This window comes from Vulpes vulpes, chromosome 2 (assembly GCF_048418805.1).
Source record: "Vulpes vulpes isolate BD-2025 chromosome 2, VulVul3, whole genome shotgun sequence".
NCBI lineage: Eukaryota > Metazoa > Chordata > Mammalia > Carnivora > Canidae > Vulpes > Vulpes vulpes.
The window spans coordinates 102700758-102715741 of NC_132781.1; the positions used below are offsets into that span (position 1 = coordinate 102700758).

Below are 14984 nucleotides of genomic sequence, written 5' to 3' on the forward strand. Positions count from 1 at the left end.
CTTCCTCAGCTTCCTCCTTGCCATAAACTTGCGTTGTATATCTCTCACTCTTTCTTCCACCTCACTAACCCTCATCATTAGGACCTCCAGTTTGGATTGCATTTCATTTAATTGATTCTTAATATCATCCTGATTAGATCTAATTTCTGTGGTTATGAAGTCTCTTGAATCCTTTATGCTTTTTTTCCAGAGCCACTAGTAGCTTTATAATTGTGCTTCTGAATTGACTTTCTGATACTGAATTGTAATCTAAATTCTGTAACTCTGTGGCAGAGAGTACTTTTATGATTCTTTCTTTTGTGTTGAATTCTTCCTTCTAGTCATTTCGCTAAGTGCAGAGTGGCTGTATGAGCGGGCTGAGTCAAGAATATCAACCATGACCTAAGTAAATTTCATCCTAGATGATTCTGACAAGGTCAAAGACCAAAAGTTGAAAAAATATGGAATGCTGCATATTATCCTTGTGCAAGGGCCATGCTAATCTTCTCTGTATCATTCCGATTTTAGTATATGTGCTGCTGAAGTGAGCACCATCACTTTGGTTCTCCAAATGGCTCTCACTCTGGCTCTTAGCTAAGAGCTCTGTTCAGGTACTTACACTCCCCAAACCACAGCTTACCATGATCCCTGCCTTAATTGCTATGAGCTCCTTTCCCCCTCTCCATCTCGGATACTTGAAAGTCTTATGCTATTTATTTCTCCAGTGGTCCCTGTGAGATGAGACTGAAGTGTAGGCATCCTTAGAAGCACTCATAACAGTGGAGAAGCTGGATACCCTCCCTTGGGCTTTTTCACGCTGGAGAAATCAGAGGTTTCTGGGAGTATATCTTTGTGCTGTACTGCACTGGTTTTGGGAAAGGGTGATTAGGTCAAAGTAAAACTGCTCCCTTTACCCTTCAAATGCATTATTTTATTATTATTTTTTTTCTGAGCCAAGTAGATACTCCAGCCTCATCCTTGGTTCTGGGACTTTCACAAAGATGCCTTGACTATGGATACCCCAGTTGGTGTTTCTCTGAGGGAACTGGAGAAGATCATTTTTCTTGCCATCTTAGTGACATCATTATGACTTTTATGCTTAAAAAGGCTTTCTCTATTTCTGTATAAAATTCACCTATGTTATCTACTATATGTCAGTAGTTTCATTGTTTCACAATTATGCCTTTAATTCATCTGAGAATTTATTTTGATAAATGTATGAGAAAAAAACCCTTTTTTCTTTAATAACTAATCACTTTAACACTTTTTTATATAGACATACCTTATTTTATCATGCTTCACACATATCTTGTTTTTTTGTTTTTTGTTTTTTTGGGGTTTTTTGTTGTTGTTGTTGTTGCTTTTGTTGTTGTTTTTTACAAATTGAAGTTTGTGGCAACCGTGCATTGAGCAAGTCTTTTAGTGTTATTTTAATTCCAACAGCACTTCTCACTTCATGTCTCTGTGCCCTTCTTGCAGTTCAAACTTACTCATTATTACTTATTTTGTTACATGGATCTATGATCAGTGATTGCAATCAACTGAAAGTTCACATGATGGTTAGCATTTGTTAGTAATAAAAGTATTTTTATTTTTTAAAGATTTTAATTATTTATTCATGAGAAATGCAGAAAGAGAACGAGGCATAGACCTAGGCATAGGGAGAAGCAGATTCCCTGTGGGGAACCCCATGTGGGACTCCATCCTGGGACTCCAAGATCATGCCCTGAGCTGAAGGCAGACGCTCAACCACTGGACCACCCATGCATCCCAGTAATAAAGTATTTTTAAATTTAAGGTATATACATTGTGGTTTTTGGACATAATGCTATTGCACACTTTTAATAGACTTCAATATTGTATACACATAACCTTTATATGCAGCGCAAAACCAAAAAAAAAAAAATTCAGTTGATTCACTTTACTGAGATACTTGCTTCATTTTGGTGGTCTGGAATTGAAGACACAATATCTCCAAGGTGTGCCTATAAATGCAATCTGGTTTAATTTACTATAATTTGTTACTGAATGATGTGTAGCCCTAGGTGATGAAATCTGCCTCTTGATCCTGGTGTCTTTCTGTTGCTAGCACTTAATGATGTACACGTTGAGTAGAATCAGTCAAAGCCCAAACCTTTCCATATACCCAGGGATCTGTTTTTATGTTGCCATGTCATTAAACCATGCACCTACTTGGAGCTGTTCACCCAACAATGAATACATGTGACTACATTCATTAAACCTACCTTACTAGTTTGTTCTTACATGGGAATCTCTCCCTTTAGAAACAACCAGCTCTTTCCATCTTGCAGGATTAGGACTGACAAGTTCAAGAACCAACTTTTCTGTCAGTATAACAACTAAAGGAAGCTAACATCATTATTTAGGGTTGCTCTAGGCCTATGTCTTCTGCGATGCTTCTCTAATTCTAATTTGATGCCTTTTTTTTTTTTGAAGAGTATCCCTGGACTCTGGGTACCTCATTTCCTTCAGGTTTGGGTTATCTGACTATTCTACCCAAGTATTTATTACTACAGACTGGAAGTAATGCCCCTGTATCCAGATCTGTGGCCATTACTCTAATTCCTACTGAGATGATTCTGATTTGGGAACCAGAGAATTTGCCTATAGGTGGCAGCGTAGAACAGAGTTTCTGTTCTTGTGTTAGTTTCCCGTGGCTTCTGTAACAAACTATCACAAACTTGGAGGCTTTAAACAATAGAAAACAATTTTTCCAAGTTCCAGAGGCCAAAAGTCTGAAATAAATAGCACTGAGCCAAAAGCAAGGTATTGAGAGGGTACTCCCCTCTGAAGGCTCTTGTAGCTGCTGACATTTCTTGGTTTGTAGTCACATCACTCCCATCTTCTGCCTCCTGGTCACATTGCAGCCTCCTCTAGTGTCTGTGTCAAGGGGAGGAGGGCGGGCAGTGTGGGTGACGGGGTTGTGGGCACTGAGGGGGGCACTTGATGGGATGAGCACTGGGTGTTATTCTGTATGTTGGCAAATTGAACACCAATAAAAAATAAATTTTTATTAGGAAAAATGAAAAAGAAAAAGAAAGAAAGAAAGAAAGAAAAAGAAAGAAAGATAGAAAGGAGAAAGAAAGAAAAGAAAGAAAGAAAGAAAGAAAGAAAGAAAGAAAGAAAGAAAGAAAGAAAATGAAAAGACCTGGAAAGAACAGGTATATGTCCCTTTGCCCCTTCAAATTCCCCTTGGTCTTTTAGACTCAGCAAAAATCAGAACCACTGAAATAATCCTTAAAGTTTCCAGAAGTGTGTGAGCGTGTTATGTGTGTGAGAGATAAATCAAAACTGATTCATTGAATTTGCTGATGAAATTCAGTGAGATCTGGCTAGAGAGCTGGGAAGGAAAATTGAGTAAGTAGGTAGAGAATCAAAACATTGGGTGATTATGAGACTTCTCCCTGGAAGAGTTGGGAAGCGAGTGGATTTTTAGGTACAAGTGTATGGGTGACGTTAGAGAAAGAAAACAAAAACAAAAACACCTCCTTTTTAAGATTAAGTTGGGAGAAAATGGTCATGCCGTGAGCCTGGGAACATGACTGTCTTGTATCACTGGGACAAGAATGAGTATGAAGGAAGCCCTCACATGAGGCTCAGGACTGGAGAAACAGTATCTTCAGGGTGCCCCACACTTCTGCAAGTAATGGTAGGTCTGGTTGGAGTGTGCATACTTATAGGTACATGGATTCTTTAAGAGACACGTGTATTCAAGAGAAGTGATTCTGGGTAAATAACCATGGACACTGAGGAACACAAGGAGGTGGCCGTTTTAATACATGCAACGAATCCATGACCCAATTTACAAACAGAAGAATTTAGAAAGATTATGCCATAAAGTACATATCATGCCATTGACTTGCCTCCTGTCTCTACCCCTAAGCTGGAAGTGCAGGGAAACACCTGTTACATTCGAGGTCTTTTTTTTTTTTCTTCTTCTCAATTGGTGGTAAACAATTCCACCAACTGCACAATGAAAAGATTCTGTGAGCCTGGCACCCAGATCTGGATCTCTCAGTTGCTCTTGCTGCCAAAGGTCAATCCAGTGTGTCTGCTTTTGACATATTTTAGCCAAAGAATGCTAATGACATTTTCCGAAACGCTGTGCTGTTTCACTTTGTGTCCCGCCCCGGAAATTTGGGATTTCTAAAATGCAGAGATATCTTCAATGCCAAAAAAGCCACAATAGGTAGAGATATGGCCAGCTTTTCAAGCTTTCTGACCATTTTAGGAACCCACAAAAACACTGACAAGATGACAAGAACGCACTGCCTCCAAACCAAAGAGAAAACAGTGAAATTAAAAGCGATAAACGTTTGTTTGCATATCAACAAAACATAACTCACTGTCAACTTTACTCATCGTTCTATTTAGTCCCCTGATAATCTTTGTACCTCAAGAAATGCTGTGCTTTAGATTTTTTTCACATTGCAAGAACACCCTCATGTGCAAGATGGTGGCCCAAAATTCACAGGCACAGATAAATGAATTTACTTGCACTCGAAGAGTTTTGGCAGCAAAATTATAAAAGCTCTTTAGATATTCTGTTGCAAGAAAAAAATTCTAATTCGATGTGCAAGATGAATGCATATTAATATCTTTGTTAGTTTGCAGGATGGGAGCTACTAAGACAAAAATATGAAGGTTTTAAAATGACCCATCACTACTCCCGTTGCTAAAAGAAGTCACTAAACTTGTAGAGAAATTCTTCCATGTTCATTGACCTATCTCTTCCGATTTCTTTTCCTTATCTTTTTCCAGCTTATTAACAAAGTTAAACACAAGAACAAGAACAAGCCAGGAAGGGAAAATCTGCCATTGTTAACACGAAGTCTAGTTGTCCTAATAATAATAATGTTTAAAAGCAGTGGTTAAAAAAAAAAAAAGCAGTGGTTAATTTTTTGGAATAACTTTTATTTTTTTTTTTTATTTTTTATTTTTGGAATAACTTTTAAAAAGGACGTCAGAATTTTATGCTTTTTCAGAATTTCCTGCCTTATACTGAAACACAATATCCTTATTTCTAATGGTTCAGTTTGAATTGGTATGCACAGCAAGGGACAAGAGGCCTAGGGGCCGAAAGCCAAGGCCGAGGGTAATTCAGGAGTGTCACAACCCTTCCAGGGACGAGTACCAAGTCAAAGAAATGTTTTTCTCATCCCTTGAGAAGAGGTGAAGAAATGAAACATCGTAAGTATGTCAGATGGGTTTTTTGTATGATACACTAGAAAACAATCTCTGAAATTTTATTCCAAGCTTTGTACACACTCCTTCTTATCCACTTGAAACTAGCTAGGAGCTTAAAATATATTTGCTTGAATGCTAAGTCACCTCAACAGGAGCTATAGTCAGGGTGCCACCAACCAATTTATGTGAGTGATAAGTTTTAAAAGGGGCAATATGAGAGTTTACAGACATCGATAATAGCTTCAAATGTGACTCACATATGTAAGGAAACCTTTTAAGGTATCTTAACTGGTTCCAGAAACCCAGATAGTTAGTATTCTGTTTACCATTTTCGTTTTCATTAAATCGTCATCGATCAGCAATGTGACTAAGATAAATAGCAGTACACGAGATAAAAATGGGAAGGCTTCTCAAAAACTCCTTAAATTCTATGCATGATTCATATTCAGCTTGAAAACCATTAGTTAAGAATGAAATAGCCAAAGATTCTAGCATATGAAGTGTGATGTATACCAACTTCTTAACCCTACAATATAATGGTAGGAAAGCTGACTCTGAAACAAAAACTCCATACCTAAAATAATTAGTACCAATACTTAGAATATAGCAAGATTTATTTTTCTTCCATTGTCTCTTACTTTCCACACAATAAGACAGGACATTATCAGGGTTGCCGGAATATGTATGTAGTCAAGTCTATTTTTTCTATCTGGCTATCATTCATAAAAACAAAATTCAAGGTTCTATTTACTTTATTTTCAAAAATATATTTTATTTATTTATTCATGAGAGACACTGAGACAGAGAGGCAGAGACGTAGGCAGAGAGAGAAGCAGACTTTGTGCAGGGAGCCTGACGTGGGACCGGATCCTGGGACTCCAGGATAATTCCCTGAGCTGAAGGCAGACGCTCAACCGCTGAGCCACCCAAGTGTCCCTCTATTTACTTTCATTAATTCGGCTAATAGGAGCTTTTGGGGGAATAAGAAGGGTACTTAGTGAGAAAAAGAGAGAAAGATAACGGTTGTGCTTATGTGTCCCGGAGAAGTAATTCTCTTCCTCCTCGTACTCCGTATACTATAGTTACTATAGTATTCTTTTCTCATGTTTTAAAGGCTACTATTCAGCAATTTAGGGATTTTAAGGATTTATAACCTCCAGTCAAAATAGTATTTCATCTGTCAATTGTCATTTCCATATTGGCACTAGCTCCTAGTTTCATTCACAAAACTAGGGTTGTCAGGGCCTTAATGAGGCAATCCTTCTGCCTTCATCACCCCACTGGTTAGGCCAAACATATGCCTACCCATTCAGTTCTGAAACCACCTGCACAGAGGAAGTTAAATGAAGAAAAGGAAAGCATCACACTGTCACCATCTTTGGATAAGCTCTAATTTTACCCAAAGGAGAAAACTTTAACCACAATAACAAAGCTGGCAATGACCATGATTAAATGATGCCTGTCATTCTGTCCTACCCCTGGGAGCTGCTCTCCACCCACTCCCAGGTGATGGATGTGTTTCTCTTGGGACACTGGGTTTAAATTGGCAAAGGAAGCAGACAGTTAAATTCATCAATCACCAGAGTGGGCAAAGCAGTATTTGATCTGCTCTGGAGAAAGGATGGGGACCTGAACAAAACTCATTGACAGCACAAAACCAAGGTCATCTCCCAGTACCACGAATACATCAAAGCAGGCTCATTTAGTCTCAAAGTGTGAGTCACAAATACTAAGCCTGGAAGAGATCTTAGAGAACCTGAAACCAATCCATTGACACACAAATCAGAGAATTCCCTCCCTCCACAAAATAAAACAAAACCAGAATCCATGTCTCAGCATTTATTATCCATACTCTTGAAATTTGTGATCTATTCGACGTCGATGTTCTGAATTCCAAAGCTATATCCAGTTACTGATCCCACATGGTATATACTTCCTGACCAGTAAATCTACATGAAAAAAAAAAGTTTAAATGTGAACAAATTTGCTGCTTATATCAACATGAAAAACAAAACAAAAGAATCCAACTTATCTCTGTCAACCCCCTCTTTTTTTTTTCCCCCTTTCCAAATTGCTTTATAATGTCTGAAATTTGAAAACCAACAGCTACTTCTATAGGCTTTTTCAAGACCCTGAAAACAGTGACTTACTAGTAAATCTCTTATTAGTATCCTATAGATTCAGAAGCTCAAGAAAACTCAAGATGACAGGTTTCATGAAGATTTTCTTTCAAAAACTTTATAGTTTAAGCATCCCATGAAAAATAAATCTCTTTATTATGATATCCTGCTAAAGAGATAGACCCAAAAGTGTGTCCCTTTGTACAATTATATACTTATTAACAGTGGCCACAAAGGAACAATAGGCATGCAAAACCAAATACTATATTTCCAAATATCTGAAAAAAAAAAAAAAGAATCATACCACCACCTATTTTGTTCTCCTCATTACCTATCACTCTTTTTTAGGGATAAATGGCCTGATGATTTTCTTACAATAGTTCCACAGCTTAAAGCAGCAAAAAACATTTAAAAATATTTTTAAAAAGCAAAAAAGTTATGATTTCAAAACAGAAATGAGAAATTCACTTTTGTTATTTGAATGTGTGCTGCATGGAAAATCATTATGATCCTTCCACTTGCAAATGTTTCGGACCCTTCGGTAAATATGTTTTCTAATTAAACAGTAACTCTGTTTAAAATAAAAATTGGTATGATAGGTCCATGTCCATTTTCAAAAAGTGTATTTTTCAATGACATCCAAGATAGGTCAGCATTTTCCCACTACTGCAAAAAACAGCAATGTGTATCCTCAACGCAGGTATTACAACACATAAATACACTGTTGCCCTGGCTCTCCCTCTGGTTCCATCTGCTCTCTTGCTGGGCAACAGCTATAGCATAAAAAAGCCTATTCTCACACGCTTTTGATATTATACTATTTAATCACATACAGCTGTGGCTTACGAGACTGTTACAAAACACAATTTTAATGTAGTACTCGAAGCCAGTTGTGGATAAACATCAACCATTTACTCCGAACAAGAAGTCCGACACTAAAAAGATTTTCTTTTAAAGGAAAAGACTGGTTTTCTTAGAATTTGGCATGGACGTAATTGTGACTGAGCCCTCTCTCTGCCAAAAAGACTGATAATGTCAAAAAGGATTGTGTAAAATCATATTAGTGCAATAATGAAGCTTTCCAGAATTCCTGGAGCCAGAAAGACCTGAAATGAACTTACATCCTACTTCTCTTCTTTTGCTTCCCTCCCTGCAAATCACCCCTACCTCCAACCCTCTAATAGATTTAATTACTTCAGAGAAATAATTTTGATTTATAATTCTATTGTTCTTTTCCCAAACTGAGAGAAAGCGAAAGGAAGCTGTTAGGAAGATACTGTTAGAACAAATTGACATGAGGTTTCTTTTGAATTAAGAATGATTCTGGAGAGAAAGACAACAACAACATGAACTTTTTACATATCTCCTCCTTTTAGCTAGGCACTAAACTTAGTACTGTGAAAACAATGACTGCATTATAGAAAAGACAATTCCAAAGATAATTTAATATGGGGGGGGGGTAAAGAAAACAGGACAACTAGAAAGGGAGAGTGGCCCCTTGTTACTATTTTTCTCTTATTCAAAACCAATTAAAATTGTGTACATTCTCAAATGAGACAAACAAGATTTATCATAGTTTCATGCTATCCTATTACGGCCTGAGGCAAAAGAAATATTTGGAGTTGTACCTCAAAGTTCTCTTGCTGGACGATTTTTAGAAAACCAGTTTTGTATGTTTCAGCCTTTCAAAGGAAAACAGAACTTGGGAGTTTTCAAGGCTGTTTTAAAACTGGCAAGTTACCAACTCTGGCTATCAATGCAAATCTGAGGCAGGAAGTAGTAAGGAGATTCTAAACTCTTTCCCTCCCTCTGCAAGATTTTCAACATTTTCATGTGCAAGAAGTATGTTAAGGGGTTGTCCTGTTTTGCTTTTGAAGGATCTGTACAGTCACATCTTTGAGAATATCCCTTGCCCCATAGGAGCCTCTCTCTTCCTTTCCCTACTCCTTAGTCCTTCGTGTTTCAAGTGTTTGCTCTTTCTATGGCACAATCACTCGGGCTCTAGCTAGACTTTGAGAGATGGGCAGCTGTCCAGGCTGCAGATGGTTGGAAACTCAGCCTGAAGTCAGTGTGCAGTTGATGAGTTACTCCCTATACCTGACCCCAACTTCACACCAGGTTCTGAATACGATCCGAGTACCACCAGCCACAAAAACTCTGTTGGGTCCCACAGATCTTTCTGCAAGATCTTCAGGGGCAGCAGATGGTCAAAGGCGGGAAAGCAGTAGGCTGATGGAAAAGCAGCGTGAGTAGAAACCATGCCCTGGATCGGTAGAAACATCATGACCTGGTCAGGGTAAGGAAATGGAAGGAAGGACTAGCTGCTGTGTGCGTTTGGATGCATTTTAAAGTTTTGAGAAGATGATAAAGTTTTCCAGGTACCACATATGAGGGAAATATCTTTCTCAGCAACAAAGTATCAATTCACCAGGCTGTGACCATGTTTTACTCTTTTTAGCCTTCCTAGTTACGATTAAGTTGCTTTTCCAAGAAACCCCCCACAAAATAACTCAGATTGCCATTCACCCTGGGTCTCACAAGACAATAGCAACAGGTTGCTTGCTTTGAATGGGCTATAACAAAATTGCTGAGAAATATTAGGTTATGACTCAATCAAACGTGATTATGGATATTATCATTAAGCTAATGAGCTAATTTTTGGTCCCCTTTCTCTAAAATTTGCTGATTATTCTGGTGGCCTTCAAACAGCAAATTCGTTTTGATGAAGATTTTTTTTTAAAATCTGGCTATGGCTCTTATGTAAATATTAAAACATGTCATCAAGATTGCTTCTTTTCTGCTCCATCACAAACAATGTTTCTTTTTTAAATTGCTTCTTTTAATAGGGGGGAAAATGGCCAAAAGAAAACTGACAAATGACAGGTTTTAATGCGAGGTCTTGGAAAGCATGCCTACTAGAACAATACCGCTACAAGATAGCTATCAGCTAGTCATTGGGTTTTCATTTTACTTCTATGTACATTTATCTAATATAATAATTTAAGCATTTGGAAAATTATTCAAAGGGAGAAAAGCATAAGTAACTTATTTCTAATTTCTTTTTCTTTTTAAGCAACAAAGGTAGTGAATTAGTTCTAAAGTAATGGGAAAATAAGAGGAGCAGAGAAAGCAGGGAAGTGCCCCAAGTTTTTCTAAAACTTTAATTGCATTTGAGGAAAGGGAAACCTTTCCATTTGTTTAAACATCCTACTCTCATTTTGTTTTATCATAAGAAAAGAGCAGCTGTAGCTAACACACACATTTAAGTAGAAAGAAAAGGTTCAGTATTTTGTACTGTCTGAATAAATGCAATAATACACCTTTGAGTTCTTTAAGAACCTCATAAAGACTTTTCACCCCAAACTAATGTCAGTAAATGGCTTTTGTTGATTAGTTAAAAACACCTGGTTTTACAGGACAGCTTAAGTTATGATGTCACCAGAATATGACTTTTATAGTCAACCACAGAACTCTATTTTTATCAACCATAAATATTCTTTATGTATCAGTATCATTTTAAATAGCTCTGATTTTTAAAATAGATTATAACTATAAGCCAAGGCTAGGACTGTAGATTTTGTGAATTCCACCAAGGCTTGCTTCCCAAATAAACATGAGCAGCATGTATTCCCCTCAGAATTATTATAGGTAATATTTTAAGATTAAAAATATAAAAGGAGCAAAAAGACAACACTGAAATAACCCAGTTGTTTTCATGCTATACTGGGTCATGATAGTGCTTTCTTTCATAGTATTCATGCTGCCAGAAAGTCCCCACATTTTAAAGTATGATTGACCCTATTCTCATTCCCTGTGTGCCCAAGTTTCAAAGCAGGGCACGTTTTCACATGTTCAGCTTCCAGGAATGTTATTAATGTCTATCATTTCAGAGCCACTGAAACAGTATTCGACCACTTCACAGCTCTGTCGAAAGTTTACAACATAATAATCAATATGAACTACCATGATAGCCAAAGTAGCTGATCCTATATTCCCCACCACCCTGATCTGATTACCCGAATATCAGTTGAGGTCACCTAATGGATCTAGCTTCTTTAAAAATGTTCCAGAAGTTGATGGCTTTGACTAGCTTGAAAGTAACAAGATCCAGATGCCGCCTGTCTACACAACACTAAACTACACAGGACCCCAAAACAGATTTTTTTTAAATTCCCTCTATGTTTTTCAGGCTCTCCTCTTTTCCCTCACCACTGCACTTTCTCTCTTTACCTCAATCTCTCTCTCTCTCTCTCTCTCTCTCTCTCTCTCTCTCTCTCTCCCGGTCTCTCTCTTTCACACACACACACACACACACACACACACACACGCACACACACACTTCCCATCAGTGTAGCTCATCCAACATCCTGTCCTTAATATAATGTGCACGACATTATTTCCTGCTAGCAATAAGTTAAAAGAAATCTCAGGCAGGAAAGCAATTATTCCATTCATTTTTATCTAACGTTTCCTTTCTGAATACACTTCGAGTCAAAAACAAGAACCAAAAAGAAAGCATGAATTTTGAAACATTTGGAAAAATTTAGGCAAATGAGTAAAAGGGATGGAATGTCTGATATTTTTCTTTTTTTTTAATTTTTTTTATTTATGAAAGTCACAGAGAGAGAGAGAGAGAGAGAGAGAGAGAGAGAGAGACAGGCAGAGACACAGGCAGAGGGAGAAGCAGGCTCCATGCACCGGGAGCCCAACGTGGGATTTGAGCCCGGGTCTCCAGGATCACACCCTGGGCCAAAGGCAGGCACCAAACCGCTGCGCCACCCAGGGATCCCTGTCTGATATTTTTCTTGGAACTCTTGGGTTTGTTGTGTTTATTTCTTGGGGCGGGGGGCATGAGGAATGACTATAAATTTCCTCTTTTAGACTTGCCCTTGCTTTGCCATTTCCTTGAGGAAGGCAGACAGCATTCTCCACCCAATCCCCCAAAGAGTTAAAACTCACTGCACTGCACGGGAGCAGGAGGGCTGGTCTACTAAAGCAGCAGCCCCACAAACTCAATGCTCACAAGGGCAAAAAGCAATGTGAGTAGACCTTGCAGGGGCAGGGCGAGTCATGGAGCGATTGAAAAAGAAAGAAAAAAAAAGCACAATTTTTAATAGAATTCTGAAAGTCTGCAGCCTCGTCTGGTTTACAAATAGGCATTGTTGGAGGAGACAGAATAAATAAGAGCTAACTACAGCATGAATTACCAAACACTAATCCCATCAACGAGCCCCGGTGGCAGCACAGATTACTCAGGCACGCCTTGTTCACTCTCAGCATATTTATTTATTAAGAAGACAGTGGAGTCTGGCTAATGCGATACAAAATTAATATCATCTGTAAAGAAACACAAACCATATGTTTGAAGCGGTACCGCTTCGAACTCTACCGACACCCCCCCCCCCAACTCAATCAAGTCCAATTTAACTAACAAATTGGAGCAGTGATTTCACACCTGGGAGCCTTTCATGTCTGAACTGCAGGATAAAGTTCATGGTCGGCACTGCCCACTGCTTAGTTACATGGGCTTTCCACTGGCCCCGTAATGATCATTCGCACACGCATAAAGACTAAAGTATTTAACCAATTCGTGTCCAATTATCATCAGTTATATTTCATCCCGTTACAAGACCCACAGGCCTCCTGATGGCAGCCAGCACAGAAAAACAGAGCTTCGAAAAGTAAAGAACATCTATTGTAAAGCTCCAAACTTCAGTCTCTAGAGTCTTGATCACCCTCCATATAAGATAACATATGTAAGGCAAATACACAAAAACAAAAGCACATGCAAACAATCTCTAAGGGACGTCAGTTAGTCGTACTATGCCTTCTCACACCCTTCTTTCATTCTATACCCCCTGATTAAAAGTTTGAGTTGCCCCCACGCTGGTGCATCCTATCCAGTGAGAAAAACCCTTTAAGAGCCACAAAGAACAGCTCACCCGAAAAGGCTCTGAAATTGTATTGTTGTTCCTGATAATCACTGTCACAATCTCCTTTCTAACAACCCTGTCCATCTGCAAAGCACTTTACTACGGATATCAGGAACATTTTTATGTTGCCAAATAACAACAAAGGAACACGAGTGAAACTATTATCTCTGCTGAAAGAGAAAAACCACAATCCCAGGGCTTGCTTTCTTCTCATATTCTCCTCTGCCTCATTAACTCCATTTGGTATGTTACTAATTTCAAAGAAGCAGGAAGAGGTGATGGGAAAGGGGTGGTAAATAATAATCCACATGCCTGTTTCCCATCCCAAGTGCAGGATACCACACTGCTTGCCAGACTGTGGGTCGAGCCATACCTTGGTTTAGAGACAGCGAGGATAGTAGTAAGTGTACTGGGGGTACATTTGTGGCTGATCCAGGCATTTGCCCATGGAGCTGGAATCTTTATGTCTGAGGCAGGGAACTCGATGACAGGGTATAGTGCCCCAGGCCGAGCGTCCTCTTAAACCACTATTCCTGAGGGTCCCGATGACTGATGAGGCTTCAGAGATCCTTCGTCTTCCACCACTCGCTAGTTCCAAGACGGCAGGAATTTAAAAAAGAAACACACCGAAAAAGAAATAAAAAGAAAGATAGAAAGAAAAAGAGAAAAAAGGAAAGGTATTGGTAGAACAACACACACACACACACACACACACACACACACAGCCTTCCCAGATTGTGCCTTCCTTCCCGCAGCTGCCAGGGTCCACTTGGGATGAGGCACTTTGTTCTCTACCCAGGCTGTCTGTAGTCATGTCAATTGCCAGCGTTTGTAAAGAGAGAAAAGAAAAAAATCAAAGTCTTTTTAGCACAATTCTGAATCCTTGCAGATCAGCTTCCTGTCTCCTGTTTGTCTCTTTCCCCACCTTAAAGAAAAAGGAAAAAAAGAAAGAAAGAAAGAAAGAAAGAAAGAAAGAAGAAAGAAAGAAGAAAGAAAAAAAGAAAGAAAGAAAGAAAGAAAGAAAGAAAAAAGAAAGAAAGAAAACAAAAAAAAAGAAAAAGAGAAAGAGAAAGAGAAAGGGGAAAAGAAAAACAAAACAAACAACCTTGCACAGCCTGGTTGCTGCTGTCTCCCTTCCAGAGTGACAAGGTGTTCCGGCTCATCCTGTCCTTTCATTCACTTCCTCTCCTTCCAGCTGGTGGGTGGAACCTCTCCATGGAGCAGGGTATGCAGTCCAGAAGGGTGCAGGATTTCCTCCAAGGGAAAAAAAAAAAAAAAAAAGCCTGCTTCAACCCCTGCTGCAGGCAAAGTTCTGATGCCCTCTGCTGGCTACCTCGAATAGCAAAGCAATTTTTGCAGCAAAGCTGCTGCCGCTGGAACTGAACCCAGGGAACGCAAATTCGGGCAGTGGATTCTCATCCTTCCCTCCATCTACCCCACACAAGAGCTGCCTGTTTTTTTCTTGCCAAGTTGCAAGGTAAGCCACAGTGCTAAACCAAACACAGAAGACCACGGGAGGAAAGAGAGGACAAGGGAGGAGGAAGAGAAAGACAAAAATAAAAGCAGACGGACGACCCGTGCTGGTTAAAATGGAACAAGTGTGTCCCAGATGCTTTCAAAAGCTGTTAACATACAAAAGCCACATGAATCCAAGACCTGGTTCAGAAACTAACCTTTTACTTCTCGGAGGACACGGAGGATGCTCAGTATTGAAGAAATTTGAGAGTCTGTGCCAGGACTACTA

General features: G+C 39.0%; 1 pseudogene; it reads right to left on the reverse strand.

Annotated features, from left to right (window-relative positions):
• Positions 1 to 434: 434 nt before the first annotated feature.
• Positions 435 to 531, reverse strand: LOC140598036 (U6 spliceosomal RNA; annotated as a pseudogene).
• Between the last annotated feature and the right edge of the window lie 14453 nt (positions 532 to 14984).